The sequence below is a fragment of the Orycteropus afer genome, unplaced genomic scaffold (genome assembly GCF_000298275.1).
Source record: "Orycteropus afer afer isolate SDZICR_OR568_19922 unplaced genomic scaffold, OryAfe1.0 scaffold00033, whole genome shotgun sequence".
NCBI classification, from domain to species: Eukaryota; Metazoa; Chordata; class Mammalia; order Tubulidentata; family Orycteropodidae; genus Orycteropus; species Orycteropus afer.
The window spans coordinates 6,993,163-7,014,908 of record NW_006921620.1 but is presented as its reverse complement, the minus strand read 5'-3'; the positions used below and the strand labels follow the sequence as shown (position 1 = coordinate 7,014,908).

The 21,746-nt window shown below is 41.9% G+C and overlaps 1 protein-coding gene across 1 annotated transcript in view; it reads left to right on the top strand.

Moving 5' to 3' along the window:
• Nucleotides 1–21,746, top strand: part of ALG14 (ALG14 UDP-N-acetylglucosaminyltransferase subunit) — a 149,169-nt gene that overhangs the window by 126,207 nt on the left and 1,216 nt on the right. The window lies entirely within an intron of this gene.

The window sequence follows — 21,746 nt, the reverse complement described above, 5'->3', positions numbered from 1 at the left end:
AATTTAAAATAAGGGTCTAAAAACAGCAAACAAGATTGATGGATCCTGTTTCAGAGTGAAAAGGGGAAAAGAAAGGAAGATTTTATGGCTTTAGAACAATCCGTAATCTTCTTTCACTCTTTTCCATTTATATATTGTCTAGAAGTTTTCTTGATTAGATTTAGCATTCTGTGTCCCTCATAGCATGACATCATTGTATCAATGGCGAGCATACACTTTATTAAGTTTTGTAAGCCACTACATAAAGCAATGAAAAAATGTTTTACTTTCTTTGTTTAAAGACTGAAGCTTTTGCCTGCATTTAATTGTTTTTAAAGACTCCCAGTATTGGAGTGGGGAGATTTTTAACTAATGGAATGTTATAAAGCCTTTCTTTTCTTTCTTTGTTTCTTTTTTTTTTTTTTTTCCCATTTTAATAGAGGCATTGTACAGAACTATTTTTTTTCTGACATATTTTATAAAAATCTTAAAGGTATTAAATTTGCCAGCACCACTAGAACCCCAACAGTGAATCAGCAATTTCTGCAGGTTCCCTGTAAAACTTTTGTTGTGCACCATTTTTGAGCTCAATAATGTATCAGACAGTGTTTCTCTGCTATTCGTAAGGTTTTCCCTGGCCAATTTTTTAAGAAGTAGATGGCCTCTTCCTTCTTCCTAGTCTGTCTTGGTCTGTAAGCTGTGTTGAAACCTGCATACCATGTGCAACCCTGCTGGCATTTGAGACACCGGTGGCACAGCCTCAAGCCTCACAGCAATGTGCAAGCCCCACAAGATGACAAACTGCCAGACAAGTTTGTCTCCCTCTAGCTGTTGGAAACCCTCCGTCCTCCCCTTATCTAATTCCTACCTGGATCCTGCCACTTTTTGTTCCCCGGGCCGCTCCCTCCCTCTCCTGGCTCTAGGGGGCTGGGGCCTGCCTGCCTTCCACCCCTTACCTGGATTCTGTAGCTCTTGTGGTCCCCAGGCCACCAGTTTGGGGCAGGGCACATAATAGACACTGAATGCAATACCGTACTTTCAGATTGTAAGCTCCCTGGTTTCTTACTCATCTTTCCAGGGCCCAGTGCCAAGAAAAATGCCAGGCACCATCGTAATACATTGAGTATATTAACTCACTTCATCTTTACAACAGCCCTCTGAGTTACTGGTCATGTGTGTCCCCATTTTGTAAATAAGAAAACCAGGACATGAGGAAAAAAGTTCACTCTGCCCAATATCTGATGGCTACTAAATAGCAGAGACAGGATTCAAACCCAGGTAGCCTGAGACCACAGAGTCCATTCTCTATTCCAGTGCATTGTGCTGCCCTCGTGGTCAGACATAACTACTGAATTCATGAATAAATTTCTTAATAAAATCATATAGATGAAACAACCCAGAGTGATGGGCTAGTGGTAATTATTGGAATTGTAACTTGTTTTTCAACATACTTGATTCTTTTACCAGTTGCTATCAATTCTGACTCATGCCCCATTTTCATTTAGCACTCCAGCCTTTTGTTTAGCAGCAACTACTGTTAACTGGTTACACCACCCACGGACTTTTTATTTGATTATAATTAACATCAAATGTAAAGTGTCTGTCACATGTATGAGTGCCTTGCTCCAGTTCCCCTCCAGACCTACCCGTTGCCAACACTTCCCACAACCTAAGAGAGCCTGGTTTTGTTTTCGGGCCCTGCTGTCTGTTTCAAAGATTCAGACTGTGGTGGGCCAGCGGGAAAGGCTGAATGGGGGTAGGCAGCCAGTGGAGGTAGGAGTCATGGACTACAATAGGCATGCAGCATTACAGGCTACATGGCGCTTACTCTCCCTGGAAACACCCTGTCAGACTCAGGAAGTGGGATTTGATCCTGGTTAAGATAATTCCATTTCAAACTCTAGAATGGACTGTTCCTCTCACAGAATTTTGTTTTAAGTCTTGCCCAGAGACATCCTACCACTAAGTAACGTGGTGTATGTTAATTCACTTTATTTGCTGAATTATACAAAATATGGGTTTAGTCTTCCTCTATCTTTACCTCCTGTTCCTTTAAAAGGCTCTTAAAGAGGACCTGAGAACTTGCTGCCCCAACAGAAGATATCTGGACTGTGGCCCAGCAGTCCCTTTGGCAGTGTTTGTGGGAGGAGGGAAGACTGTAATTCAGTCAAAAGAGCCACTGTTGATCTGGAAAGAACATCAGCCAGACAGATGCCACAAAGATTATTCCCACCCCCCTCCCCAGCTCCAAGACTCATCCTTTGGTGTTTGTTGTGAGGCAGCTCTAGGCAGAGAGACTAAGAATAATTGCAGCAGCAAACATACATATGGGACTTGATATGTTCCAAGTGTTTCGCAGACCTCACCTCACTTAATCTTCACTATGCCCTGATGAGGAAACTGAGGCGCAGAGAGTTGAAATAATTAGCCCGAGGTCACACAGGTAAAAAATGTTGGAGCCAGGATTCAGTCCCAGGCAGTCTGTCTTCAGAGTCCATGCTCTCAATCACTGTCCTTTTTCTGGAATATCAATGCCTCAAGTACTCCATCTTATTTTACAATTGGAAAAAATAAAAAGTACCATCCAGTCAATTCCAGCTCCCTGTGACCCCACGTGTGCTGGAGTAGAGCTGTCCTGCACAGGATTTTCAATGGCTGGTTTTTCAGAAGTCTATCACCAGGCCTTTCTTCTGAGGTACCTCTGGGTCAGCTTGAACCACCAACCTTTCATTTACCAGACACATACACTAAATGTTCGTACCATCCAGGGACTCCTGATTTATAGTTAGGCAGAACCTACTATTTTTAAGAAACAGGGGATCCATATTTGAATCAGAAAACCTGGAGGTTTGGTATTTTTACCATAGTGGCTAAGAATCTTTTCCTTAACAAAATTTTTGGTCAGGCAAGATGTTTCCCACATTACCTGCTAGCTTAAAACCTATTGCCCCTGCTCTTCAGACAGGTCCCGCAGAGGAGTTGCTCTGCCGCTACTGATAAACCCCCTTCCCGCAACAAGGATGCCTTCCTTATCCAGCCCTCATCTCCTCAAGTAAGACCAAAGTTGTAATGCCAAGCAACTTGCAGCATGCCACATCTCTGGAGAGATTCTTTTGGCAGGGATGGGACTTCATGGCAGGTAAGATGACTTTGGATGACAAGGGATATGTTACCTTGCCAAAACAAGTCAATTCCAACTCACAGTGACCCCACATTACACAGTAGAACTGCTCCAGAGGGTTTCCAACGCTGGGAAAGACTGCCACATCTTCCTCCCACAGAGCGACTAATGGGTTCCAACCACTGATCTTTCAGTTAGCCACCAAGCACTTAACCACTGTGCCACCAAGGTTCCTTCTATTAATGTCCTTTTCTGTCCTCCCAACCCTTAGGTGTCTTCTATGTATCGTGCTTTTGTTCTCAGAATGCTGTCCAACTAATCCTTTTTTTAAAGCATTAATAGATAGTTAAGGAACTAACTTCTAATCCTTAAAATATGACTCCTCCCAGGAATACTTGCATTCTAAGAGATGACTAAGTACAGAAGGAGGGGCACTTGGCTGGGTTCCTTAATTTCTGCCCATTCTCTCTGCTGTTAGGAAGCTAAGCGTCACTGAAAAGTGGCTCTGGATAAATTCAGCTGGGCTGCTTGACCCTAGAGTGGTTTTGAGCAGGAAGAGAAGGGAAGGGAAGGGGAAAAGGAAGGGAAGGGAAGAAATGAAATGGAGGAAGAATGGCCTTTGATGGGCTGCCAATAGCCACATCTCTTTCTTCCCTCTCTTCTCTCCCTTAGCACAAACAGAATGTAGATAGGTGGGCCATGTTTGAAGATTGAAAGCCCTGTCGTACTATAAAACAGGTTTTCAGGCTCTGGTGTGTACCAGGTTTACCTCCAGCAGTTTTTGAAATGTGTATTTCTGAGCTCTGGCTCAGGGATTCTGATTTAGAGAGAATCTACATTTTGGACAAATAATCCTGGATAAATGTGGTGTGGAAGCTTGTCTGCCATACTCCGAGAAGCGCTAGCATAGCATCTCTACTTGGTGGTTTAAATGAAATCTTCTCTGAATAGAAGTGGGATGAACTCATTGTTTCCTCAAGTTCCCACCAATGTGCCTGTTTTTTGAGTCCATAATAGGAGGGAGTGGAGTCATCAGTGCAGCCAGATATATTTAACAAAACCCAGACTTTCTAGGTGGGGTGGGAGTAGGAGAAGATAGGCACAGCTAAGCTTAATGTTAGAAAGAACATAAAACTAAAAAAAGATAAATAAAAAGACAACTGATTTTGACAAGCAGTGTCATTCTGCTTCTGTAGTTTAATAATGGAGTCAGGTGCATAATTGCTAGGATTTGGGGAAGTGTATGGTGGACATTAAAGGAAAACAACCTTTGAAAGCCTGAATGCACAGAGTGAAGCACATGCCTCTCATGGCCCTGACAGTTTATTCAAAGCATTGAATCCAAGTTTGTCTCTCCACATTCTTTCACCACACCAAGAGTGGAGCTACTTAATGGATCTAAATTTATCACATTCTATCTTCTTTCTTCTGTTTCATTATCTGTCTTCATGTTTATGTGTCTGTCATTTTTTCCTTCTCTTTATCTCTCTCTTATACCCACACACATACAGACACACACATACATGCACATACAATCAGAATGTTGTTGTTGTTGTTGTTAGGTGCCCTCAAGTCATTTCCAACTCATAGCAACCCCATGCACAGCAGAATGAAACACTGTCCGATCTCACGCCAGCTCCATGATCCCTGCTATACTTGAGCCCATCATCGCAGCCACCGTGTCAGTCTATCTTGTTGAAGGCCTTCCCCTCTTTCATCAACCCTCTGCCCTACCAAGCATGACATCCTTCTCCAGGGAATGATCCCTTCTGACAACATGACCAAAGTAGGTGAGACAAAGTCTGGCCATTCTCGCTTCCAAGGAGCATTTTGGGTGCACTTCCTCCAGGACAGATCTGTTAGTTCTTTTAGCAGTCCATGGTACTTTCAGCATTCTTCGCCAGCACCACAACTTAAAAGCACCAACTCTTCTTCGGTCTTCCTTATTCATTGTCCAGCTCTCACATGCATACGAGGCAATTGGAAATATGGCTTGTGTCAGGCGCACCTTAGTCCTCAAGGAGACATCCTTGCTCCTCAGCACTTGAAACAGTTCCTTCGCAGATGACTTTCCCAATACTACACGTCGTCTAATGTCCTGACTGCTGCTTTCATTGGCATCGATTGTAGAACCAAGCAACGTGAAGTCTTTGACAACCTCAATCTTCTCTCCATTTATTGTGATGCTGCTCATTGGTCCAGTTGTGAGGATTTTTGTTTTCTTTATATTGAGATGTAATCCATACTGCAGACTGTATTCTTCAACCTTCATCAGTAGGTGCCTTAAGTCATCCTCACTTTCAGCAAGCAAAGTTGTATCGTCTGCATATCTCAGGTTGTTAATGATTCTTCCTCCAATCCTAATGCCATGTTTTTCTTCATATAGTCCGGTTTCTCAGATTATTTGCTCAGCATATAGATTGAATAAGTGTGGGGAAAAGATACAACCCTGACACACTCCCTTCTTGATTTTAAACCATGTAGTGCCCCCTTGTTCCGTTCGAACGACAGCCTCCTGGTCATGGTACAGGTTCCTCATGAGTACAATCAAGTGTTCAGGAATTCCCATTCTTCTCAGTGTTATCCATCATTTGTCGTGATCCACACAATCAAATGCCTTTGCATAGTCAATAAAACACAAGTAAACATCTTTCTGGTATTCTTTGCCTTGAGCCAAGATCCATCTGACAACAGCTATGATATCCCTTGTTCCACATCCTCTTCTGAATCCAGCTTGCACCTCTGGAAGTTCTCTGTCAATATAGTACTGCAACCATTTTTAAATTATCTTCAGTAAGATCTTATTTGCATATGATATTAATGATACTGTTCTATAATTTCCACATTCTGTGGGATCACCTTTCTTTGGAATGGTTACAAATATGGATCTCTTCCAGTCAGTTGTCCAGGTAGCTATCTTCCACATCTCTTGGCATAACTGAGTAAGTGCCTCCAATGGGGCATCCGTTTGTTGAAATATCTCAATGGGTATTCCATCAATTCCTGGAGCCTTGTTCTTTGCCAATTCTTTCATTGCAGCTTTGACTTCCTCCTTCAGTACCATTGGTTGAATGTCATAAACAAGATTATTATGTATCTTTTTGACTCACACTTAAGGAATCAGATGATCCAGTCTAAAAATTCATGTCTTTTTATATACCACAAAAATAGTCTGCATATAAAATATCTTAGGAAAACTGCTGACCAGTTTTCAGGTCAGTAAGACAGAAATTTAATATGTAGGTACGTATTTAAAAAAAAAAATTGAGGAAGGGTCACAGGGAAAATATCACTTACCTACTTAAGAGAGGGCTTTAACAGAAGTCAAGAATTACATAATTACTTTGAATTCAAACCAGTTCTTCCTGTTTAAAAAGGATATTCCCTTTTCTTTAGAAAATGTTGACTGGTTCCCAGTTTTCACTGCTAGAAACTTTCCTAGTCCATTTTGATCCAATGGCATGTTACAGTGTACCTCTGATTTCTCTATTAAAGCTTTAAAATATTAATAACAATTGCCAGAATTTAACCTTTTGTTAAACTCCATGTGTCACAGTCTGCCATAGAGCCCTCCTTGCCTTCAAATCCACTCCCAAGGCTGGACCTGGTTGGTAGGTCCAAGACAGTAAGAGTTTGGGAGAGAGGAGAACCCTGGGTTAGTCTTCAAAAAGCTTAGATTTGAGTCTTGGCTAAACCACGAACTAGCTGTGTGGCCTTATATAAGTTCTTGTTGTGTGCCGTTGGCTTGATTCCAATGACCCTTGAGGCAGAGTAGAACTGCCCATAGAGTTTCTAAGGCTGTAACCTTTAGGGAAGCCAACTGCCACATCTTTCTCCCAACGAGCAGCTGGTGGAACCACAGCACCACTAGAGCTCCTTTCAGATGGATATCTCACTTAGTTACTTGGTACTGTTACTTGGTACTGTTGATCTTCTTGTCAAAAAAAAATTAAAAGAACAACACTCATCTTTAGGGTCTGTTGTGAGGTTTAAATGAGATATTTATGCAAAATGTATGCTTAGGCCCTGTGGCTGGCTGGTAGTAGGTATGCAGTAAGTGCGAATGTCTTTCTGTTCCTCCTCAGGCTGAAGGGAAAGTTTGAACTAAATGTCTCCCTAAGGCTCCGTCTAGCTCTAGCGATCTGTGATTCTGGGAGAGCCCCTTAATACAGGGTATGGGAAAACAAAAGGAAAAAGACACTGGATTACTAGGGTTCAAAGACCTCTACGAAAACATTTCAGGGTTGAAAATACAACGAAAACAAACAAACAAAAAAAAAGACTAAGAAGGCAGGAAATCATCACCCTGGCCATTTGGTCCAGAGAACAGGAAAACTAAAGATTCAGTTTCCTCAAATGAAAGTAGAGGCAGCCAGGAAGGTTAGGAAAACAGTGTGTGGTTAGCCTGACAATGGTCTGTAATATCCATGCAAAGCAGGCATGGCCTGACCATTCAGTCAAAAAAAGAAAGCAAAGTTTTTATTTTATCTTTGTGTTCTTGTTGTTAATGATGGAACAGAGTAGGCACTGGCAACTGAACTCTTTTGCCTACCCTGCACTTACAGTCAGGGAATTAGCCCCAACATTTATGGAGTGTCCAATCTGTTTAGATAGAGCCGTGGGTCTGTACATTATTACTAATATGCTTTGAAACCACAGTTGGGTATCCCTGAGCTGTGGGATTGAGGGGAGTACTGGAGCCTGATGTCTGGGTCAGTATGGCTACCAAAGCGTCTACACTATATATTTAGCTACCACCCCTGTATCTCTGTTGGGAGCTCTGGTGGCATAGAACCTAAGGCATTGGACTGCTAACCAGAAGGCTGGTGGTCCAAATCCACTAGCCACTCCTGAAGCCCAAATCTAACAAATAAAGATAGTCACAAGAAGATTGAGAAGTCTAGTTTCCCATATGTAGGCAGAAGAGCCAACTCTTGTTTAAAACTAACAAGATGAACTTATCCTTTAGATCATCAGGCTTGTTCAAGACCGTACGGTCACAGGCTGAGAAGTACATGAGAAGGACACTGCAGATCCAGAGCAAGGGGAGCAGAAAAAGCAGGGGGAGCTTCAGTCATCTACCAACTGTGAAACTCCAGAAAACCTGCTCTTGCTTCCTGCTATCATTTGTTATTGTAAGAGTCACTTGGAGTTCATTAGGCAAGGTGAAAATTATGACTGGACTATAAAGAGACCAAAATGGCTGGCTGGGTCACTCTTAGCAAGTGTCCTGTGAAGGGTAGGATAAATCATCCCAGGTTGAGGTCACGCCTGTGATGGAATGACAGGTCTTGAGGGCAAATTGGCACAACACACGCAATCTGTATGTCAGATTATGTCATGAAAGACTTTGGTCTTTGTATCACACAGTGCTCCTAAGAATTTGAAAAATGTCACAAGCGTACTACTTTACTTTTGGATGGATTGTAATAGTGGCTACCATTTATTGAATCAAGCACTATGCTAAGTGCTTTATACATATTATCTTATTCAACCTCTACAGCAACGCTATTACATAGATACTGTTTTCCCCATGTCATATTTGTTTGGGGCTGGATTACCATTCCTTCACGTCTAACTTTCTCTGCCTCACTTTTACAAACTCCCAAGGAGGAGAAAATAGACTTAGAATTGATTATCTATCTCCTACTAAGGATCATAAGGACCAATCTCATTTTGCCCTAGATCTTTGTTTACATTTTTCACCAGAAGAATTTCAAGCCCCTGAGCTCCAGTTTCACCTGGACATAATAATTATGTAAAACTATAGTTTGTTTCAAGCTCCCACCCCGCTCCACCCCCAAACTCTTCTATCAGTCCTCAGTAACTCACACCTCAGTTCACAAAATCCACATCATCCTCTTTTCTCCCTCTTACTATAATAGAGACCTGATTCCACCCAGAGAACACTATTCCTCAGCACCCTCTCAAGTTTACCCAGTGTTTCTCCCACAGACCATGTGTTACTTGATCTGAAAGTGGGGAAAGGTTGTCCTTGTTCTTTATTGCCTACTTCCCTCTTCTCTAAAACCTTCCTTCTCCCTTGAAACACATGCCATCAAATCCCTGTGCAATCATTTACCAACCTCCCATCATTTCTCGTCCACTGAGTCTTCCTATCTTATGTTTACCTCTTCTGCCCTCATTCCTGATGATGTCAGTACTCCTGCAGATGATCCATCCAATGCCCTGGCTTCTGAGCTCTTTGGCCAGCCCAACTCTGATCTTACTCTTCACCATACCTGAGCCACCCACGCCAATGGCCATAGCCACCAGCTTATCATTGCCAATTTCTACACTGCCTCTAAAATGTCCATGTCAAGCATCCCACTCTTTTACCACCACCCTGTCCTTTCAGCTCATTTCCTCTACTACTTGATTCCAACAATTCTTTGCTCCATCTGGCACCTTCAGTCTACCCACCTACTTTTTTTTTTATAATTCCATTCTCTCCCAATCCTTGCTTTCTCTTTGTTATTGTTGTTAGGTGCTGTCGAATCAATTTTCTACTCATAAGATGCCATGTGACAAAGTAAAACTGCCCCCACAGGCTTCCCTAGGCTGTAATCTTTACAGGAGCAGATTGCCAAGTCTTTCTCCCGTGAAGCCACTGAGTGGTTTCGAACTGCCAAAACTTTGTGGTTAGCAGCCCAGCTCTTAACCATTGTGCCACCAGGACTCCTTACTTTACTCTTTATCCAGCCTTGATCCCATGGTTCACTTCCCTTCCTCAACACTCTTGTACTCCCCTAACCCTCACCTTTCTTAGGTGACAGAATTCCAACTCTAGTGAAACTCTTCATCTATTCTGTGCCTATACCTGGAGAGAGTAGATAGCCATACCAACTGCACTTTCCTTGAATTTATGCCCACAAACCAAAGTGGGCCCTCAGCACTGTTTCCTACTCAGCCATTCTCACACTCTTAACTACTTTGTGGTTTCTCTTTTCGAACTTCCCAAACCCAGTTAATGACCTTGCTTTTCACTTTACTTAAAATAGTAGTTTGTAAGAGAATGCCCCCATCCTCTACTCCCAAATCTACTCACCTACTTTTATCAGACCCTGTAATATGCTCTGTCTCCTTCACTGCTACCTTCTACTCCAAACCATCATCTTTGGTCACTGAAGAGCCTACAGTCAGAACCTCACTGAGTCCCCTGGCCTATTCTTGCCTCCAGCAATCTACCCTCCACACATGGGTCAGCCTGATTCTTATAAGACTAAGTTAGGTTATACTACTCTCCTGCTCACAATCTTCAAATGGCTTCCCATCATACTTAGAGTGAGCAGTAAAGTCTTTACAATGGCCTATAAGGCTCTGTATGAACAAATTCCTGGCTCCCTCTCTTAATTCATTTCTCATCAGTGTCCTCATTGGTCACTGACTCCAACAACCCTTTCCTTCTTGCTGTTCCTTCTGCCTAGGAGGCTCTCCTGCCAGATACGCAAAGACTCACTTTCTTACTTCACTCAGCTCTTTACTCATAAGTCAACCCCTCAGAAAGATCTTTGACCTCAGCATCACCCTGTCCCCTTATCCTGCTATATATATTCATGTAAATAATCCCTTATTTTCTACCTGCTCTGAAAATATCCCTAATGCCCAGAATAGTAACTGGCATATTATTGTTGCTTCAATAGGATTTTTATTTTCTTCTTGTTCTTCTTGGTTTTTTTTTTTTTTTCATTTGTGATTTGGGTGAAAATTTACAGAGCAAATTCACCTTCCATACAGCAGTTCACATACACTTTGCCTCATGACATTGACTACAATTTACCCCAATGCAACAGCTCCCCTCCCACTTCCCCATAGTTACCTCTTCCCTGTGTCCATCCCTCCATGCACTTCTGCCCCCTGAGCTGTCTCCCTTTGCATAAACAGCCCTTCTTTCTCCCATGATTGTTCTCTCCAATGAGTGTATCTACCTCGGGTAAATGTTCAACTCATATGCTTGTCTTTTGTTTGGCTGGAATTCACAGGTGTGGGTTCAATTCCAGACCTGAAGGGCAGCTAGGGGCCATAGTCTCAGTGGTTTCACCAGGCTCTATCAGGCCAGCAAACCTGGTCACCTTTTTTTTTTCCCAAATGATTTTGAGTTTTGTTCCACATTGTTCTCCCACTTTATCCAGGATTTCCTACATAGATCCTCCTCCAAGTGGTTGACAGTGGTAGCTGGGCACTGTCTAGTTCTTCTGGTCTCACAGTCGTATAAGCTGTGGATTGCATGGTGTACCAGTCACAAGGACTAATTGTTTCTATGAATCTTTGGTTTTCTTCATTCTTCTTTGCTCTGGACTAGGAGAGACCCATAGTTGCATCTAGATGGCAGCTTTCTAGCTTTTAAGATCCCAGTCGCTACTCACCAAAGTAGGGGGTGGAACAATGTTTTGTGTAATATGTTATGCCAATTGAGCTTGATGTCATTAGTCCTATAAGTGTATTTGTATGATCTGTAAGAATTCCCAGGTGTATAGTAGAGATGACAAGGGACAAGGTTGTAGTCACTTCTTGGTCACAGCCAGCTACCCAGAGGGACTGAGTAGTTGAACCAGTGGGCTCAGGACCATAGTTGCAGGGAACATCAAGTTCAATAGGATTTCGTGAATGAATGAATCCATAAATAGGAAAGGGAGGCATAGAATGGATAAGTAAATTGTCCCATGACACAGTCAGCCCAGGTCTGTGTGATTGATTGCAAAGTCCTTGCTCCTGAGTGCCATGGTATGGAGTGCGTGATTGCACAACAAGCAGGAATAGTCTTGCCAAACACAAGTCACCAGTGATGGGATGTCAATGTAGGGACCTTATCAACTGGGCAAGATTCCATAGGACCAAAGTTTATTTAAGTTATCAATTTAAGTTATCAAATGCAAAAAGTAACTGGATATTTGAAAAGCCAACAATAAATTCAGTTCCTTAAAATGGTAGCCTAAATAGAACAGTTTATACTTTTTTTTCCTAGGCTTTAATCTTTACAGGAGAAGGTTGCCAAGTCTTTCTCCCGTGGAGCCACTGAGTGGTTTCGAACCGCCAAAACTCTTTGGTTAGCAGCCTAGTTCTTAACCATTGTGCCATCAGGGCTCTTTATCCAGCCTTTATCCAGCCTTAATCCCATGGTTCATTGTTACAGTCACCTCCCTTCCTCAACACTCTTGTACTCCCTTAAACCTCATATGCCTTGATAAAGAGAAGTAGGGAAGTTACCATAGGTGAACTATGGTATGTTCATGCAATGGAGTGACTTTATAAAAGTGTGGAATGGAAGTAGTTATGTAAGTGGAAAAGTAGAACTCAAAATGCTGTATACACATAATGATGACAACTCTGAAAATTCTATTAGCAATAGAAATGGAAAAGACCTTGAGGCTCATAAATAGTTAGTGATTCAAGCATTTAGGATTTATTTAGTTATTTCATCCTGGTCTTTATATTTCGATGTTTCTGTTGAACTGTTACTGCTCAGATGATTAAATATATATATATAAAAGAAGAAATACTGTGTGCCATAATGCGAGCCAAGTGAATACGTCATCCCCATCTGCTGCGCATCCTTTTCCCTACTGCTGTCCACCGTGATCCCGGACATGTAGCGCTGCCTTTCCTCAGGCTCTCCCCAGCCTTCCGGCCCTCTGACTCTAACCTCCACATGGCAGAGACCACCTGCCCTCCAACTGTGTTTTCTTCCTTGCTCCCTTGATTACTGTCAGATGCGTCTCTCTCCAGTGTTCGAAGGCTCTTGCCTTCCTCTTTTCCTGAAAAAGACCTTTTACATAGTCTTTCCACACCCTATCTCTTTTTGCTGCATAATCTTCACCCGTGTTTTACCCTGTCTGTTTCTCATACTCATCACCCAGTGCCCTTAGCCCTGCCTAAGGAAATCCTATGACTGTTCTGACGTGATCCCTTCCTTCCCTAACTGCATTTGCTGCCCTCAGAAATCTTTGTTCTTCCTGTACTGGGCAGGGTTCGTGGTAGCAAACTATAGAAGTCCACTCTGGCTGATTGAAATAGAAAGAGAATTTAGTGAAAGGTCTATTGAGGGCTCACAGAACCACTGGGAAAGCTAGAGAAATTGGCTTAGAATACATGGAGGGGTAAAGTGGGAGCTGAGCATCTACAACCGTGGCCAAAATTCCACTAGAGGCTGGGGGGAGGGGGCAGTGCTGCCACCACTGCCGGACAGTGGATGCTTCAGCTGGCACTGCTGGCACTGGACATGGTTACCCTTGCCACCAGAACAGGTTCTCCAGCTCTACTTCTCTGCACCACTAGCTCCTTGTCAGGTCTAGTCAGATTCACCAGCCCGTGCACTAGCTGCAAAGGGAGGCCTGGGAAGGAGTATCTAGCTTCTGCCATGAGATGGGCTCTGCCTGCGACCGTAGCTCATACAGCGAGAAATCGCTCAAGCATTCCAGACAGGAAACAAAGCAAAACAAAAGACCACCTGGCCCTCCCCAATTGGTGGCAGTTGTTTTATTAAACTTTCTACAACTTCCTTAAATCCTTGAAGCTGTTTCTTTTAACCCATGTCTCAACAAGAACTCTGGAACATAGTTCTGGAACACAGTTCAAAATTAAAACCTTAGCGGTCACAGATTTATATACAAAGACGTTCATCACAGCGTGATTTAGAATAGCAGAAAAAAGGAGGAAGGAAGGAAGGAAGGAGAGAGTAAGGAACAGCCTAAATTTCTAACAATAAGGGAATGGTTAAATGATTTATGAGATATCCATAAAAAACCAAAAACAAAACTTACTGCTGTCAAGTCATGTCCAACTCATAGCGACCCCTTCTTGGGTTTCCAAGGCAGTGTCATAGGATTTAATATATCCAGTCATTGAAAACCATGGATTTTTTTTTTTTTAATATTTTAAAGACACATGAAAATATATCTAAAAAGAATTTTATAATAGTTATATAAATATAATTATGTATGTGCATATAGGGAGCTCTGGTAGCATAGTGCCTAAGGCACTTGACTGCTAACCAGAAGGCTGGCGGTTCAAACCCACCAGCCACTCCTCAGAAGGAAGGTAGTCTGTAGTGATACCGCCTCGGAAACCCAAGGAGGGGTCACTATGAGTCAGGTCTGACTCAACGGTACATAACAACAACTACAACATATATGAATATAATTTGTATTAAAATATAAATATATATATATGAAGACATAAATTGTAAAGGAATACACCAAAATGTTAACACAGTAGTGAGATTTCAAGGGTTACTTTGTCTTTGATCTTTTGTGTATTTTTCACAGTGAGCTGAACATTTGAAAGAAAAACCATTGAAGGCAAATTTCCTGTGCCGCTATTTTTATTGTCATGTTCTCAGAATACGATTTTCCCAAACCAATCTCTCATGAAACAAACCAAAAAGAAGCCCAGTTGCTGTCGAGTTCAGTCTCCCTCGTGGTGCCTCCACACGTGTCAGAGTAGAACAGTTCTCCACCAGGTTTGCAGTGGCTGTTTTTTCGGAAGTAGATTGCCTGGACTTTCTTCTAAGGTGCCTCTGGGTTGCCTCAAACCACCAAACTTTCTGGTTAGCATCTGAGCGCTTAACCATTTGCAACACCTAGGACTCCCTCATAAACCACACATTATGTGAATTTTTAACTCTTTCTTCCTGGTATTGAAAGAACTTCTTTCCTCACTGTTTTTATATAATCGTTTCCTCCCTGCCCACCAGTTTGTTCCCACTGACGTTTATATTCACCTTTAGACCATACATTCTATTCTAAAACAAGGAAACCTTTCCCCAGTTTTGCTTAGCTCTTTCAGATACTCCCTTAGCTTCCCCTTCCCCATAGCCTGCTCTCTCTTCCCTGCCCCATGTATTAGCCCACTGATTCACTGGAATAGCCATCTCTGAAGTGTGCATTCTCTTCTCTTGGTCAAATCTGAAGACCTCTTCTCTTCTCTGTTCTTTGTACATTTACTTGCTGCAAGAAATACTATTGATCAACTCATTGTCTTTGACACACTTTTGGACAAAGGCTAAGCCAGATAGCCTATGGTTTTCCTCTTATTTCTTTAATCATTCTTAAAGTACCTTTGCTTCCTAGTAAGGCTGACAACTAAGCTCTTCTTTCTTTGTCTCTTGACCATTCCTCTACCTTACTGTTTTCTCCCTTCTTTATCTCCTTGGATTTCTGAGGTGCTATCTCCACGGAAGTAGATTACCCAGTCTTCCTTCTGAGGAGTGGCTGGTGGGTTTGAACTGCCAGCCTTCTGGTTAGCAGTCAAATGCCTTAGGCACTATGCCATCAGAGCTCCTTATCCTATATCAGAAATGTTTATTTTGATAGAGCCCATGGCCTCCATATAGGCTACCCTGACCAAGCCAGCTCAACTCTGACAGTTCTTTAGCTTCATCCATGGCCCTGGGAGCTCAATTAATAACTTCCCTGCTGCTATGTTTCTGAGGTTCGTGAACTCTCTCCAGCCTCCATCTCTACCGACAAGAGGCTGTCAAAAAGTTCGATTTTCAGGCCAGTGCCTTAGAGTTGGACTCTGCTTATCTGTTCAACTTCTGATTGAAGTGTTAGTTATATGCTCCATCTGGCTTTCAGTATCACCTTCACAAGCTCTCTCTTGGATTACTTTCAGCTTTGTGGTTTGTGACCTATAAACTAACCCAGCATCCCAAGGAGTTGGCCCATATTCTGGATGTGGGGTTCCTGTAAGGCTAGGAGAGGAGCTCAAACTACTCAAGTTAAGTATGTCTTTCCATACATCCAGATGTTGTGTTTCAGCCAACAAGACTTGACCTGTGGTAACCCACATCTACAGAATAACAATTTTGTTACTGTTCCTCATCCTTGACCTGGCTCCTCTACCCTCATGAGTTCATATTTGTATCAGCCCTGACCGCTTTCCCTTTTCTAGACCCATAGCTTATATCACCTTTAGTATATCTTGGGTTGTTTCCTACTCTCAGGAAAAAGTTATTTATTGATTTGTTAATCCATCCAACAGACACATACTGAACACCTACTGGTTGGTGCTGAGGATGGTTGGAGGCTAATCAGGGAGTTAGGCAAAATAAAGAGCTGTGTCAGTTAGGATGCTTTTTGTTGCTTGTGGCAGGAATCCTGATTCAAACTGGCTTAAGCAGAAGTGGAATGTATTTCTTTACATACCTGGCAAGTCTAGGGATAGATCTGGTTTCCTTCAGGCACAGCTGCATTCATGGGTCCAAACTGCTGCCTTCAGAACCTGGCCTTTCTGTCTCTCAGCTCTGCTCTCCTTTGTGATGGCTTCATTCTTAGGCTCTCCACATGGTGGCAAGATAGATGCTAACGGCACCAGGTCCACATCTTCCTATTTTGAGTATGGTAGAAAAGACGTCTCTCTCTCAGCTGCCCCAGCAGATCTCTCATTATGTCTTCTGGTTTTTGACTGGAATATGTGTTCTCCTCTGAACCAGTGATTTTAGCAAGGGGATTCAGTGGTCTGCTTGGTCAAGTTGGAGTCATGTGACCTCTCCTTATAAGTAGGTGTTCAGCAAGCTCTATTCATAGGCTTATTTGAGTACAGGATACAGTGATTCCTCAGGGGAAAAGGTGAATGGATGTAGGATGGCAAAAAAAAAAGAAAGAAAGCTATCAGTTACAGCCATTATGGCAACCAATCACAACACCATGTAATAAGTGTCCATGATCGAGTTATAAACAGGGTCGTGTCTGACAGAGGATTCACTCCTCTTAAGATAAGCAAAGAAGGTTTCCCTCCTCCCTCACTCCTAAATCATTCTTCTTTCCTTCCTTCTTTTCAGGAAAATTTAGTAAATGCAGGGTATATATAGATTGTCCTGTAAGTGGAAGCTGCCTATAAGGTACTTACAAAGTAGTGAGAAAGAGATGGCCAGGGTATTGATGGACTCCATAGTTACTAAAAATTTAAATTCTAAGAAATGGAAATATGAAGAACATTTCTGTGTTTCTTATAAAATATAAGAAGACAACACTAACCTTTATGTTGTTTAACATAATCTTTACTCAAAGTAGTTCAATAAATGTTTTTGTTCAGTGCTTGGAATAAGTCTGTCTCTCTGATATGCTTCCTTGAATAATGAAAACTCTAATATCCACAATTTAAAAAAAATTTTTTTTTGCCTAGACTGCTGCAAAACTGTTTTAAAACTTGTGCTCAAAATAAAGTAGCTTTCCTTAGTCTAGGTTTTCCTTGTGATTAGTGTTCTTTTTGTTAGTTCTTGGCTGTGGTTTTGTAGTTTTGTTTATGTGGTATTTTTGTAGTAAAGTGCCTCAAAATATAGAGATACAACAGAGAAAAACATAAAATATCTTCAATTTCTATTCTTACCTTACCAGCTTCTGGTTCTGATGTATGGCCAATTGTTGATGTTTCTCTTACCAGTGCCAACTCATTTTCCCTCCTATATATAGATGTCTAAAGAGCTCTGGTGGCATAGTGCCTAAGGCACTTGACTACTAACCAAAAGGGTGGCGGTTCAAACCCACCAGCCACTCCTTGGAAGGAAGGTTGGGCAATCTACTTCCATAGTGATACCACCTTGGAAACCCAAGGAGGGGTCCCTATGAGTCAGATCCGGCTCGATAGCAGTGAATTTGGTTTGGTTTTCCTATATAGATGTCTGTATTGATGAATATATAGTGTGCATAGCACAGCATGAGAACCAACCAGTTATGGACATCTACATATGTAGATACGTGCATTAAAAAAAAAGTAATAAGTAAGAAAATATTTTTGTGACATTAAAGATCCACCAAGCAATCCTTACATTATTTTTTGCTATAAGTTTTATTTTGTTTTGTACTGTGGACAAGAAGATTGAGAAAAGTAACACAGATTTTCCAAGGAATACACTAATACAGTGGCTCTCAAATGGAGACATTTAGCAATGCCTGGGGATTTTTTTATTATCTAACCTGCTGGCATCTAGTGGGTAGAGGTAGGAATGCTGCTAAACACCCTACAAGGAGCAGGACAAGGCCCCGCAGCAAAGAATTATCTGGTTCAAAATGTCAGTGGTGCCGCTCTTGATAAACCTTGCATTAACAGGATTTTTGGAATTTTAAATCCTGAAAGAACTCAGAGTAAGCTTGCAATTTATGCTTAAGACAAAGCTAAAGGCAAACTTGAGTAGTAGAATGATAGAATCTGGAACCAACAGGGAAAGGCATTTAATCCTGCTTCCCCATTTTCCAGGCAAGATAACTTAGTCACAAGGAAAAAAAGTGACCTGAAGCAAGGTAACTTCTCTACCTCCTAAATACGTGATCGAGCTACTTGACCAATCTCTCTGTGCCTCAGTTTCCTCATCTGTCAAAAAGATGTTAAAACTTGCCTCAAATGACTGCTCTGAGAATGAATTAAAATAATAAAATATAAACTATTTAGCCATGGTGAGTTATTGGTAAATAGTGGTGGTAAGGGCAAGGTAGTGATTATCGTTACTGCTATTTCCTCAGTTCACAAAGCTATTCACATCTTGTTTAATCCAGTTCCCTGGATAAAACACTATTTCTACTAACACTGCCTTGAGGGTTTATGTAGAAGGTTATAGGGGCAACTTAATGGAGATTAAAGAAAGCAGCTTCCTAAAACCAAAACTATACCCATTGTCGTTGAGTCAAATTCCAACTCACAGCAACCTTATAAAACAGAATAGAACTGCCCCATAGGGTTTCTAAGGCTGTAATCTTTACAAAGGCAGACTGCCAGTGGGTTCAAACAGCTGACTTTTTGGTTAGCAGGTGAACGCTTAACTACTGTGCAACCAGGGTAATCCAAGAGTAGGAAAAGAAAGTCTAAAGAAAAATTCTCCATGCAAACCAGAAACCAAACCCACTGCCATTGAGTCAATTCCAACTCGTAGTGACCTCCACTGGGTTTCCAAGGCTGCAAGTCCTTACAGAAGTAGATTGCTTCATCTTCCTCTCATGGAGCAGCTGGTGGGTTTGAACCACCAACCTTCTGGTTAGCAGCCAGATGTCTTACTCACTAAGTTGCTATTGTTGTTGTTATGTGCCTATGTGCCATCGAGTTGACCCAACTCATAGCGACCCCTCCTTGGGTTTGCAAGGCAGTATCACTATGGAAGTAGATTGCTCCAGAATACCTTCAAAAGACAGAAAGGGGCTTTAAATTGCAAGCAGAACGCTTAAAGAAGACAAAGATTGACTCCTATCTGGAACAGACTTCCTTCTCTCTCTCTTCCCAAAGTTATTTGAATGGTATTCCAGGTGGTCATGCCTCCAGGGAGGGCAGAGCTTAGACCAGATGACCTTTTCAGACCCCTATCAGTCCTGCTCACAGCAGCAGGAAGTCTGTCTCTCGGAGAGAATCCCTAAAATGCGATGATTAAACTGTTTATCTGGTAGCCATTCCAACTCTGAGATTCCCTGATGTTGGATAAGTTTTGTGGACCTTTTGGAAAGATCATGTGACACTGTATATCATTCCCTGTGATCTACAACCACAAACCTCCTGTTTTATGGTTTGTGGAGTGAAGAATGTTAGGCACCACATTGGTCAACATAGGCATATGATTAAAATGTTGTGCAAAATATTTCTTTCCAAAAATAATGTTTTCTTACCAACAATTCTGTAAAATAGGTTTCTTCTCATGCTTAAAAGACTTACGAAAATTCTTTGCAGTTGCTCTATGAGTTGAATTTTTATTTCTCTTGTTAGTTACCTAAATTGTTTTTAACTGATGGCTTTCTATAAAAACACCAAAACCAGTTTTTGTCCCCTTGTGGTTTATCTTCATATGTAGGATGCAGCTGAAGTCTTTGTATTGGAGACAATCTTATTCTTTTTAATTCAAACTTTTTATATATTTTTCCCTTCGATAGCCTTCTATCCTTAGGTGTCTTAATCATGGCTGCTGCTCTACTTTACTTCTTTTAATGAGGGAAGTATTGGGTGGAAGGAGCAGAATATTGTGCTCAATGAATGAGTGCCCAGCACTTGCCTGGTCCTAGGTTAGGTGCTGCAGGGGATACAGAATGAGTAAGTCTTTGCCAACAGGCAGTTTGTGAAAGAGCCAGTGCCAGGTGGAGCCACACTGGAACCTAAGATATAAGAGAAATCAGTAATACCAATCCTGTCTTTATTGACATTTTCTGTTATTATCATCTAGTTTGTGCATTAAATTTGATTTTTAAAAACATTTCATTAAATAACATAAAATCTGCAAAACACTGCAGAATGTGGATATACCTGGATGACATTTTTCTGTGAACTAAGTCAATCCCAGAAGGAAAAATGTTATATTTAGTCCACTGTTGTGAAAAATCAAGGAAAGGTTTATATATGGAACAAAACTTTCTTTATTGGTTACCAGGGGTGGGAGGGGAGGTGAGGGAACACTGCTAGATAGGTAGAGACAAGTATTGATTTGGGTGAAGGGAAAGGCAGTGTACCAAATGTGAGTGATCAACATGGTGGCACTGATGAAGAGGAAGACATAGAGAGGTACATGGGAGGTACAGACAACAAAGAAGAACACATATAGTATTGCATTGTCAGTGAAGGCAAACATTGATCTATGGGTGGATAGATGGGTGGACAGACTGAACTATTAGGTATGTCTATGCAGGGGGGAGTGTGCCCGTGACTGTTTATAGGGTTGGCGGACAATTTTTCTACAGGTGTATTTGTATGTTCTGTAGGAATGTCCAGGTAGATAGTAGAGCTGACAAGGGACAAGGTTGTGGTGTCTTCTTAGCCACAGCCAGCTACCCAGAGGGAGCAAGCTGTGGGCTTGGGACCATAGTCACAGAGGACATCAAGATCAATGGGCATAACATACTACACAAAACCATTGTTCCACATCCCACTTTAGTGACTGGTGACTGGGATCTTAAAAGCTTGCAAGCGGCCATCTAGATGCTGCAGGGGATACAGAATGAGTAAGTCTTTGCCAACAGGCAGTTTGTGAAAGAGCCAGTGCCAGATGGAACCACACTGGAACCTAAGATATAAGAGTCTCTCCTTGTCCTGAGCATAAAAGAATGAAAAAAAAAAACATGGGTCTCTCCTTGTCCAGAGCATAGAAGAATGAAGAAAACCAAAGTTGCATGGAAAAAATTAGTCCAAGGGACAAATAGACCATGCGATCCTCAGTCTATATGACCATAAGACCAGAACTAAATTGTCCCCGGCTACCACTGTCACCCACTCAGAAGGGGGTTCTATGCAGGAGATCCTCGATAGAGTGAGAGAGCAATGTGGAACAAAACTCAAAATCATTTTTTTTAAAAAAAAGGACTAAGTTTGCTGATCTGATAAAGCCTGGTGAAACCCCTGAAACCATGGCCCCTCCCTACCCCTTCAGGTCTGGAATGACTTCCAACCAAATAAAAGACAGGCATATGAGCTGAACATTTATTTACATTAGGTGGATACACTCCTTGGAGAAATCAGTCATGGGTGAATAAAAGGGCAGTGTATGCACAGGGAGACAGCTCAGGGGGCAGGAGTGAATGGAGGGAAGGACACAGGGAAGAGGTAACTATGGAGAAGAAGTGGGAAGAGAGCTGTCACATTGTGGGGGATTGCAGTCAATGTCATGAGACAAAATGTGTATGAACTGCTGTATGGAAAGTAAACTTTCACCCAAATCACAATAAAAATTTAGGAGAAAAAATCA